We start from the raw sequence: 12,572 nt of genomic DNA, 5'->3' as shown, positions 1-12,572 counted from the left end.
AACATTTTTCCCATTATTTCAGTCTGACTTTATTTGTGTGAGAAGTGCTTTATATTTGTGTTAATACAGTTTCTGGATTTGGCTTGAGAGGTAGAGTCTCAGCTATTTAATGTCATCCATAGTTATTTTAAATGGAATTTTTCTTTTTCTCATTTTTTGGCTTTGTTGTTAATAGACAGAAATGCTGATGATTTATCTGGGTTTATTTTATATCCTGCTTATTTCCTGAATTTGTTAATTCAAGGAGTTTTTAAGAACATTTTCTCTGGTTCTCTAAACATACCATCATAACATCTGCAAAGAGTGAAAGCTTTGCTTCCTCATTGCCAATTCTGATTCCTTCACTTTCTTTTTCTTCTCCTATTGCCATAGCTCGTGTTTCCTAATATTCTATGGAATAGTAATGGTGATAATGAACATCCTTGTTTCATACCTGATTTTACTGGAAATGCTCTGAGTTTATTCCCATTACATATAATATTTCTTGATGGTTTTAGAAAGATACTATTTATTATTTTAAGGAAAACTCCATTTATTCTAAACTTTCTAGTGTTTTTAATAGGAATGATGTATTTTTTCAAAGGCTTTTTTGGCATCTATTGAAATAATCATATGAATTCTGTTGGTTTTGCTATTGGTATATTTAATTATGTTGTGTTTTTCTAATGTTGAACCACCCCTGCCAACCTGGTATAAATCCTACCTGATCATGGTGTATTATGATATTAATAACATGCTATAGTCTCATTGCTAAAATTTCTTTTAAGATTTTTGCATCAATATTCATTAGGGAGATTCATTAAGGAGATTTCTTTGTCTGTTTTGTTTCTTCCTGATTTAGGTATCAGCATCATGTTGGTATCATAAAAGGAGTTTGGCCGAATTCCTTCTCCTATTTTTTAAAATAATTTACATAGAATAGGAAGCAATTGCTCCTTAAATGTTTGGTAGAATTCACATGTAAATCCATCTGGACCTGGAAACTTATTCTCAGGGAGTTTATTGATAGTTTCTTCAATGTCTTTTTCTGAAGTGGGGTTGGTTATTTAAGTAATTTCCTCTTCTGTTAACCTGGGCAGTTTGTATTTTTGTAAATATTAATTCATTTCACTCAGGTTATCAAATTTATTAGCATATAGTTCAGCAAAATAGCTCCAAATCATATCTTTAATTTCTTCCTCATTGGTGGTTAGTGCACCCTATTCATTTTTGATACTGGTAATTTGGTTATCTTCTGTTATTGGTTATCTACCTTTTTAAAAATCAAATTAACCATATATTTGTCTATTTTTTTGGCTTTTCCATGAAACCAATTCTTAAGTTTTATTTATAAGATCAATGATTTTCTTGCTTTCAATTTTATTAATTTCTCCCTTGATTTTCAGAATTTCTAATTTGGTATTTAATTGGGGATCTTTAAGTTTTTCTTTCTCTAGCTTTTTAAATTGCATACACAATTCGTTGATCTCATCTTTCCCTATTTTATTCAATATGTGTTTATTCATATATGCATTAAAGTTATAAGGTTTCCCCTAAAAGCTGCCTTGTCTTCATCCCATAAATTGTTATGATTTCTCATTATTATAATTTTCTTGGTAATAAGTATTGATTTTTTTCTATTATTTGCTGTTTGTTCTACCCATTATTTAAGATAAAGTTATTTACTTTCCAATTAGTTCCTGGTTTATCATTCCATGACCCTTAATTATATTTAATTTTTATTGTATCATGGTCTGAGAAGAGTATATTTATTATTTCTTCTTTTCTGCATTTGACTCTAAATTTTTTGGGCCCTAGCACATGGTCAATTTTGGTATAGGTGCCATGTACTGGTGAGAAAAAGGTATATTCTTTTCTATCCCCATTAAGTTTTCTCCAGAGATCTATCATAGCTAAGTTTTCTAAGATTTCATTTCCCTTCTTAACTTCCTTCTTGTTTTTCTTGTGCTTAAATTTATCTAGTTCTGAGAGAGGGAGATTGCTCTCTATGTCTCCTTGTAATTCATTCAGTTTTTCCTCCAGGAATTTGGATGCTATATCACTTGATGCATACTGGTTTAGTGATGATGTAGCTTCATCACCAATGGTACCTCTTAAGAAGATACAGTTTTCTTCCTTGTCCCTTATAATGAGATTAATTTTGCTTTTACTTTATCTTAGATTAGGATCACTACCTCTGATTTTTTTTTTATTCAGGTGAGGCATAATATACTTTGCTACAACTTTTACCTGCTTCAAATGTGTTTCTTGTAAACAACATGTTCTAGAATTCCGGTTTTTAATATCTGCTATCTGCTTCCATTTTATAGGACAATTCAACCCATTCACATTTACAGTTAAGATTACTAGTTCTGAACAATTGTTCTCCATTCATATTTTTCTCTTTTCTTTTCTCTTATTCCTCCTCAGCAAAATTTTACTACCTTTCCCCTTTGGTTTTTCTTTAAAATATTTAATTTTAAGTTTATTTTCACATACTTTTTCCTTCCTTTTTATCAGTCTCTTCTTCCCATATCTTTCCTTTTTCCATTCTCCCCTTCAATGTAGATTAGGGTAGACTTTTAAACCCTAGTGGGCTTGGATCTCAGCATTTACATTCTCCTTTCTTTCCCTCTAAAATTGTAAATCTTTGTGCCTCTTCCCTTGGTGTTATTTATCACTCTAGTACTATTAATCAAGTTATCATCAATCACAGTTAATTTATTTGCTTGATAACTTCATATTGTTATCAAGGTATCATCAGATTGTTTGCTTGATTCCTTGATAAGCAGCATTGTCTCAAATTATATCAAATTATAATTATAATCTTTTTTTACCTTATCCCCTTTTTAAATAATCTCCAGGTATACAAAATCCTCCTTATGAGTCAATGTATCATGAAAAGCTATATCATTTCTTGAACTCTTTGTGCCCCTGCCCCCAAACCTATTTTCTCTCACACTTTACCCCTCCCTCCACCTCCCCATCCAGGGTAGTTAACCCCTTGTTAAATTAATCATGGGTTAAATCAAAACCTGATCTAATTAACTGCAAGAATCTTAAAGATCTTTAAGTACTGGGAAGCTCTGGAAGTATCACCTGAGAACTTTACAAATGATTGTAGGGAGACACTGACTCAGGATCTCACAGTTTATGATGACCTCATTAGATGAAATGCTAAACTTTGTCAGCACAGTAGAATTAAAGTGTATCAAAGTTTATCAAAGTATCAAAGTCTCAAACATAGTGTTGTCATCTTGGATCTCTTCAATGGAGAGATAAGACCCAACTATGCCCATATCCTTTAAATCCATTCTATTCAATTCTATTCTACCCTTTAATTATCCTAAGATAAATAAAGTTCTAAAGAATTAAAAGTGTTATATCTTCCCTTTTAGGTTTATTTATAATTTGATGGTCTTGACTAACATTTGTTTTGTTTTTTTCTTTCCCTTTTTCATTTATCTTTATATGCAACTCTTGAGTCATATTTTTAGTGACCGAATTCTCCATTCAGTTCTTGTCTTTGTGTCAGGAAATTCTGGAAGTCCTCTATTTCATTGAACAGACATCTTTTCCCCTGACAGTATATACTGAATTTTTCAGGGTAGTATATTCTGTATTGTAATCTCAGGTCCCTTTGCTCTCCAATATATGGTATTCCAGGTCTTCCTATCCTTTAATATTGAGGGTGATAAGTCCTGTGTGAGTCTGATTGTGTTTCCTTTATATTTGAATTGTTTTCCTTTTGCTGCTTGCAATATTCTCTCCTTTATTTGAGAACTCTATAATTTGGCTATAACAACCCTTGGAGTTTTTATCCTGGGGTCTCTTTCTGGAAGGGTACAGTGAATTCTTTCAGTGATTGTATTGTTTTCTTGTTCTATTAGATTTGGACAGTTTTTCCTTTCCTGCATGATATTTTCCATTTTTTTTGATTCCATCTTTTTTGATCTAGGCTTTCTGGTAGTCTGCTGATTCTTAGATTGTCTCTCTTGGGTCTCTTTTCCAGGTCATTCATTTTCTCTGAAAGGTAATTTACATTTTGTTCAATTTTTGTTTTTTTTTTGTTTGATAGATTCTTGTAGTCTTATTGATTCATTGGTTTCTATTTATTCAATTCTAGTTTTTAGGGTTTTATTTTCTTCAATTACCTTTTGTTTTTTTCTTTTCCAGCTGATTATTTTTACTTTTAATGGAGTTGATTTCTTTGGACAATTTTCCTGCATGACTTTCATTTCTTTTTTTCATTTTTCTTCTTCCTCTTTTCTTTGGTTTTTAAATTCTTTTTTAAGCTCTTCAATGAGCTTTTGTATTTGAGTCCAATTTATACACTGTTTTGGTACTTACCCTGTGAGTGACTTTTCACTGATTTCTTCCTCAACTATGGCATTGTTATCATCTTTGTCTGTAAAATAGTTTTAAATAGTGAGTGCTCTTTTAACTTTTCTGCTCATCTTTGTTGTTTAGCTCTTTAGATCCAAGCTTTTTTATTTCATGTGGCTGCAATCTGATTACTGGTTTGTGGTTGGCCAAGATATTGCAGTCCATGCCTTACCTTTTCCAAGTTTTGTTTCCTCCTTTATGTCCAGGTTCTGACTAAGCTGTGGTTTGTTCCTGCCCTGGGCCTGTCTTTTGCTCTGTTGTTCCCAGGGTTCAGACTTTGTTTGGGATTGGGACCCTCCCTGCTGGCTTACTATCTAGCTGCCAGGCTCTCTGCTGTTGTCAAGCTATTGGGACCTGGATTGCACTGTGGCTAAAAGCCTCCTGCTGGCTTTGTCTGCTCTCACTGTTCTTTACTTCTCCTTTCCTCCCAAAGAAACAGGCCTTTGCTGAAGATCCTTTATGATATCTGTGGTTGAAAACTTCTTTGAACTTCTCTTTATCTTGGTGAGATCTGTAGCTTGAGTGTCAAAATAGAGTCTTCATTTATTTTTGATGGGGAAAAGTTCTGGGAGCATGCTAATGTCACTCAGTCATCTTGGTTCTGCCCTGGAAGTCCAAGCTTGTCCTCTTTTGGTATATTGATGATAAGGGTCTCTAGTTTTTTAACTTCATCAGGGTTTGTTATGGTAGGAGCATAGGCACTGATGATAATGATGGCATGGCATGAGTCTGTCATTCACTCCTTTTGGAGGGCATTCAAGAATGTTGACAAGATTAGTTTTGATTGCAAAACTCTACCCCAGTTTCATGGTGTTCTCTTTCACAGTGACCACACCAAAAAGATGCGTATCCAGCTCTGACTTCAGTAAGCTGGCCTTCATTTGCTAGCCATGTTTCACTCAGGGCTGTTATTTGGATACCATACCTGCAAAGTTCTCTTGCAACAAGAGTTATTTGTCTTTCAAGTCTGTTGGATCTTGTGTGTCTATGAGTGTGTGTAGGTTCCATGTACCAATGGTAAGTGTAATCTTCTTTGAAAAAGGTTTTGTAGATTTTTTTGTATCTCAACTACACTGTGTGATTCCCTGACCACTATGGTAATCAGTTCAGGGTTGGGTAAGCAGACAATTTTTAGGGCATCTTTTCTAGCCCCTTCCTTGAATCAAGAAGTAAGCAGTGCAATCCTTAAAGGGGATCCTCAGTCAGTCGGGGGCTGCTGAATCCCACTGCTGCTTTCAGTGGCAAAATGACCCTATGGCCTAGGCCATCTGTGTGCAGGGTTGTGACTACAGTTCCCAGTGTATCCGCACCTGCTGCTCTATCACTTTCCTGTCACCACAGGACTTGGAGGAATATTTATGAGGGATGCATTTTGTTGCACATAAATTCGATTTAAGTGAGGTGAAGTTGCACAAAGTCGTCCATTTCACTCTCTCTTCCAAAGTCATCATGATGCAACATAGCAAGACAGAGTCAAGACAACCTGGCAACTCTCAACACCAAGACACTAGTCTTCCTTGAACACACTGTACACCCCAAATTGAGGTAGACTGCTCAAATAACTTATCCAGTGTCATATAGCTAGTAAATGCCTAGGGTTAGACTGGAACTCAAATCTTCTTGACTCCAAGCACAGCACTCCTTCCACTATGCTAACTAGTTGCCTGATTTCAAATAACTTGAGCCAAGTACATTGACTTTTGGTTTCTACTCATTCTCCTGCCTTCAATTCCTAGTCCTTTCACTTCCTTTCCCCACCCACTAAGTTCCCCTATGATGCTGTCCTGGATCCTCCTTTCCAGACTGATAACTTCCCAATCTCTAATCCAGTTCAACTCATTTTCTGTACTTCTTCACTTTCTTGCTAGCTATCTTTTTTTTTAGGGTTTTTTTTTGCAAGGCAAATGAGTTTAAGTGGCTTCCCCGAGGCCACACAGCTAGGTAATTATTAAATGTCTGTGGCTGGATTTGAACTCAGGTACTCCTGACTTCAGGATCAGTGCTCCATCCACTGTGTCACCTAGCCTCCCCTCTTGCTAGCTATCTTGACCCCATCTATCTATCCCTTTCCTTTAATAGAATATAATTCCCTTGAGGGTAGAGGCTGATTTGTTTACTTATAATTTTATCTCCAATATTTAGCAAATGTCTGGTCAATGTAATTACTTAATTAATGATCTATTGATTATCTAATTATGTATTATAAAAAAAAGAAATACTAGTTCATGTGACACTTTCAGTCTTTGCTCATTTACAAACAACTTATTTGCTTTGGACCATACTTTCTTGCCTCAATATTGAATGTCTTTTTGTTCTTTACTGAAACAACTAATGAACTTACAAAGAGCTATCTTGCTTCATCATGCAAACATAATCAGGAATGCCTGACCAACAGCAGGCTTTAGGACCTTAACACTCCACACAGAGAGATGAGAAGAGTGATGAGACAAAGATACAGAAAGAGCATCTTATCCTGCATAGAAAACACAAAAAAGAATTGAAAAAGACTGTGGTAATAGAGTTGCCACTGAACTCTTCCTCTTCTTCTGTTTTTCTCTATCTCCAAACCTTATTTTTAAAATCAAGCCATCCAATCCTGGCTCTCTTCTATATTTGTATTGTCAGATATTGCTACTACCTCTGTAATATTGTGTTTGTGTGTGTGTGTGTGTGTGTGTGTGTGTGTGTGTGTGTGTGTGTGTGTGTATCTTAGTTTAGTCCTCATCACCTTTCTCCTGGACTATGGCAATATCATTGACTTTGGTCTCCCTGCTCAAACCTCTCCCCACTTCAATCCATACTCAACTTAGATGTCAAAGTAATTTTCCTAATGCATAAATCTGATCCTACCACCATCCTCTGCTCAATAATTCAAATTTCAAATGACCCCTTTATCTCTAAAATAAAAAGGTTCTTTATATGGCATTTCATACTCTTCATAACTTGAACCCTTCCTTCTAGTAAAATCTTTTCATACTTTATTCTCCTTCAAACACTTTATTATTCAACTAAGCTGGCCTATTGAAGGTTTTCTATAGAATGTATGGCATTTTGTCTTTCACCACTATGCTTTTGTATTGGTTGATGCCACTGCTGGAAATGCTCATTCTGCTCATCTCTAGATGTCCCTGGCTTCCTTCAAAGGCACCAGAACTAGTTTCACTTTTCCTCCCAGTTGCTATTGATTCCCTCACCAAGATTGCTTTCATTTATTCTGTCATATATATATATATATATATATATATATATATATATATGTATATATATATACATATACATATATATATATATTAAATGTGTGTATATACACATATACATACACATACACATAGATAAATATACACACAATATTTTTATATTTATAATATATATGTATATATTTACCTAGTTATGTAACTATGAATTCCTCAGATAGAATTTATTTTAATTGATTATTCAGTGTATGATTTAATTGTTCAACCAATTGATTTTTATAATATCGACAGTTTAAGATGCTTCCAACTATAGCAGTCTGTGTGGCTTTGATTTTAGAATGATGCAGCAGATTGATCCTCAGATTTAAGGCCAAGGGCCCAGTCACCCAGGGGTGTGGCCAAGATCAATATATTTACAATAATTATAAAAACTCCACTACATTTAGAAACTGTGTCTATTGCTATATCAGTCAGGTAGTCAGCCAACAAAAATTTATAGAGTGCTCATTTGAGCAAGTCACAACCTCTCTGGGCATCAAAGGTCATCTGTAAAATGGGAGTTAGGAAAAGGATTAGATGATATGACTCCTGAGGTCCCTTCTTTTCTAAATCACACAATGGTATGAAATTAAACTGCAACCTGGATATATCTTTACTTCATACTTTCCAAAGGGAGTGATGTCTTTGAAGTAGAAGACAAAGGATTGGTGGGGGTGAGGGGAGAATGAATATTTACCAAGCAACTGCACTAATTTGCATTAACTGGAAAGAAAGAGGAAAAAAACCCCCAACATTTCTTAAGCACTACCATGTGCTATACTTTTCTGTGCTAAGAGTTTTAAAAATAGCATTTTATTTGATCCTATGATCAACGCTATGAAGTAGCTGCTGCTATTTTCCCCATTTTACTGTTGAGGATACTGACACAGGCAGAGGTTAATTGACTTACCCAGGTTCACACATAGCTGGTAAGGAAAGGGCTGAGCCTGAATTTGAATAAAGCTTTTGCGGTTCCTAGATCTCTTACTCTCCCTTGTGCCACATAGTTGACAAGAGATTTGGGTTGTAATTCCAATTCTACCACAAACAAACAAACAAAAAAGGATCTTTGGTAAATTATTTTATATATTCATACCCTTCTTTCTTCTCCTGATAAATGTGACCTTGGATTTAGATAACTTCAGAGTCCCCACCAGTTCTACTTATCTATGATCCTGTGATTTTATAAACCAATACCATGCTTTGATTATAACAAAAAGAGCAAAAAAAAAAAAGAGAAGAAAACATCTCTTGAGAGGAGATGATATCTGAAGAAGACCATGACAACAGGAAGATGATGCCATGGCATTCATGTGAATTAGATTTGAGTCGGGGGGGGGGTCTGTGCTGTCACCAGCCTCACCTTCTCTTACAAAGTCATTTGGATCCAGTGGCCAGATATGAATCAGGATGACTAGAGATGACCCTGGAAAAGGGATAGTTAGGGTTAAGTGACCTGCCCAAGGTCATACAACTAGTAAGTGTCAAATATCTGAGACCAAATTTGACCTCTATATTTATATCTTTATCTATATCTCTCTAACTCTATCATCTCCTCTCAATAAATGTTTTCTTCATCTCCTTTTTTGCTGTTTTTGTTACAAACTTAAGGATGAAATAAACAGGTTAATAAAGCATGGTGCTAGTTTATAAAATCCTGTATATGTTTGTATGCATATATAAAACACACTTACACACAATGCACATAGGCACACACTTAGTCATGCATGAATGAATGAGCCTATAAACATATGCACATATAACACATATACTCCAGTATATACAACTATGTATGATATGTCATGCTTGTATACATATATGTACATGCATTTAAGTATATATATAAATATATTTATACACACACATATTTTAATTGACATCTGGAGATGACTGATTTATCTGCAGAATGTATTTAGTAGTTACCAGGAATATCACCACTCTCTCCACAACACCTAAAAATAAACAGTTTCTTCTAATTTTCGCATCTGGTCCCAGGGATTTTGTTAACAATGAGTTCAGCCCATCTGTCTGATTTCAGCCTTGTCCCATCAGCAGGTGAAGATTTATCTCGCTGAACCATTTTGGAATTGCCAAGAGAATATTAATAAAAGTTTGGACGTGCTTCCCACCCTAAGCAAGGAGAATACCTGAGAAGTTTGAAAGCTTTCGTGAGAGATTAGAGGAGGCTAAGAGAAAATATGCTCTCCAGTGATTGGCCCCCAGTGTGGGTATTTCACTATCCAGGGATCTCTAATTACTAATACTGTACATGAACAGTATGATAGGTTCTTACAGTTGCAGAAGCCTTTTCAAAGATAATCTTTAATAGTTTATTTGACAACCTGTAAAATTATAGAAAATTATTAGTCTTGGGAATTACAAAAATCCCCATAGTACCGTCAAACAATAAAATGATAATTACCTGTGGGTAATTGAAATTTAACTGTTTTTTTATTGTATATTACACATCAATAGCAACATAAGTTCAAGAGGGTTTTTTTTCCTTCTTCTTTTCTTTTTCTCCCAGAACCTGAGAAAATGGACAGCACTGTTGGTGGTTTGTGAGTTCCTGTCATAGTACTGAGCTTGAACAATTTCGATTAAAGCTGCATGTTTGAAACTGTCATTAGACCTGCATTAAATTACATATCGAGTGTTAAAAAATAAAGAGTACAGTGGCTTGTTCCTAGCTACCTAAGGTATGTAGTTAAGGTCTTGATTATCTTTAAAGATCTATTTTTTCCCCCTCTACAGAAATTCATTGTTTCTTTCATTAAACATAAAACACATTTAAGGGCACTAAAGTGTGCAGACAGGAATATTAGGATGGCATATGCCAAGTACCTTTGTTCTGCAGTCATTGATTGTGGTTGACTTAAGAATTGTATGCTGTGATTTTATTATTTCACCCTCACTCTAGGCAAGCTGAACAGGACTGACATGGCAATATTGTTTTGCTCCCTTTGCTTTAGTAGGTATATACTCTCCCTCCCAGCCCCCTCCACATCCCCACTCCCCAACTAAACCAAAGGTACATTTCAATTTAGTCCATCATTTCTGTTTAGTTCTTCTGGTTTTAAATGTCCTTTTCTCTAGTGCTTCCAAGTCTCCATTCTTAGCCTGCCCCATCTTCTCTTCATTTTTTCCTCTGGGTGTAAAAACAGGAACAAAGAATGTGTATGGGAAGAAATGTGTATGTGAGAAAACAGTATCAGCCTTTGTTTCTGAAATGTACTGATAGATTTACATCAGAAGTTTGGAGTTTGCTCTTGAATGTGCCACGCCTAGTTCCATTTCTATAATCCCAGTTTAGCATCTTCGGTACCATTGATTTACCGAAACTTGAAGATGTAGGAGTAAATCTATATCTTTTCCTAGTTTTAATAAATGGAACAAAAGAAGGCAAATAAAGTATGGAAACAGCAACATCAGCTCATTTCCCATAATGCTGGTAGAACTATCTTCACTATCTCAAAGTATTTTTTTAGTTAAAGCTTAAGAAGTGACAAAAAAAGATGTCAAGGCTACCTTTGAGATAGAATATTATCTACAGTAATTATCATCTCCCAGTTGATAATATTAAAAAAGCAGGACCACAAGTGGAAAAAGCAAGTAATTGAATACTACTTAAAAATTAGATGTATTTAATCAGAAGATCATAGATTAGACTTGGAAGGGAGCTCAAAGATAATATAATGCAAATCTTCAATTTTTACAGATGAAGAAATTGGGACCCAGATATGAAACTGGATTGGGGGGGCAGAAGAGGAGGAACAGAGGGAGTTGATAATATAACTGAAAAAGAAAATATGAGAAGAAAAAAAGTGTTCAGGTTAGGGTTGTGAAAAGTACCTAGACTTGGGTGCAAAATATGGATGAAGGAACAGGCAGAGAGAGTGGTAGGAGATAAAATGATGAAGAGAAGTGTCACAGAAATGAAAGAAGAGTATCTAGAAAGAGGGATGGGACATTTAGTGTCTGAAGCTTTAGAGTGTAATCAAGGAGAGACCTTGAGATTTAGTAGCCAGTTTGGGTTTGGTTTTTTTTTTTTAGGTTTTTGCAAGGCAAATGGAGTCAAGTGTCTTGCCTAAGGCCACACAGCTAGGTAATTATTAAATGACTTAAGTACTCCAGACCCTAGGACCATCCTCTATCCACTCTGCCACCTAGCTGCCCCTTAGCAGTCAGTTGTTGATTATCTTGGGGAGATCAGTTTCATCAAGTGATAGGGTCATAAACCTAATAAGGAGGAATTGAGGAATCTGTAACTGATGAGTAAGTCTAGATTGGTAGAGAAAGATAGTTATAGAACTTATCAATAAAAAGCAAAAAAAGATGTAAGCTATGAGGCAGTGGAAAAATCAGATAAAAAAAAGGTATTTTAAGGATGAGGGGGAGGTCTATAGGCCTCAGATAAGGACCACCTAGATAGAGAGAGATGAAAGAAGGGAGAAAGGAATGATCATGGGGTCAAATTCCCAGAGATAGTAGGAAATAAGATCAAGGGAAGACATAGAAGGAGTTGACTTTGATTAAGATAAGAATTCCCTCTTCCTCAGAGGTTGAACTAAAGGAGGAAAATATAGGTAAAATACAAAAGAAATTTTAGGTCTTAAGTTAGAGATTGCCTCAGATGGTAGCAGGCTACTTTCCCTTACAGTCTTTTTTCAAAGTCTTGGATATGTTATGGATAATATATATGGGTTGGACAAAGTGTATGAGATAAAACATGTGGTCTACAGACTGCCACAATACTCTAGTATAGACTAAATAAGAACAAAATATCATTGGAAAAATATTGAAAAAATATAAGTATATTATAACACAGATAACTTTGCATTAAAAAAACAGACCTTAAGATCCACTTAGTGATAAGTCAATATGGATCCTTAAGCATGGATTAGTATCTTCTGTTTCAATTTGAGTTTGACACCACTATTAAGCTAGGTGACTAGCCTAGATTAAGTAACTTTG

The sequence above is a fragment of the Macrotis lagotis genome, chromosome 1, assembly GCF_037893015.1.
Source record: "Macrotis lagotis isolate mMagLag1 chromosome 1, bilby.v1.9.chrom.fasta, whole genome shotgun sequence".
Lineage (NCBI taxonomy): Eukaryota > Metazoa > Chordata > Mammalia > Peramelemorphia > Peramelidae > Macrotis > Macrotis lagotis.
Note: the sequence above shows the minus strand (reverse complement) of the source record.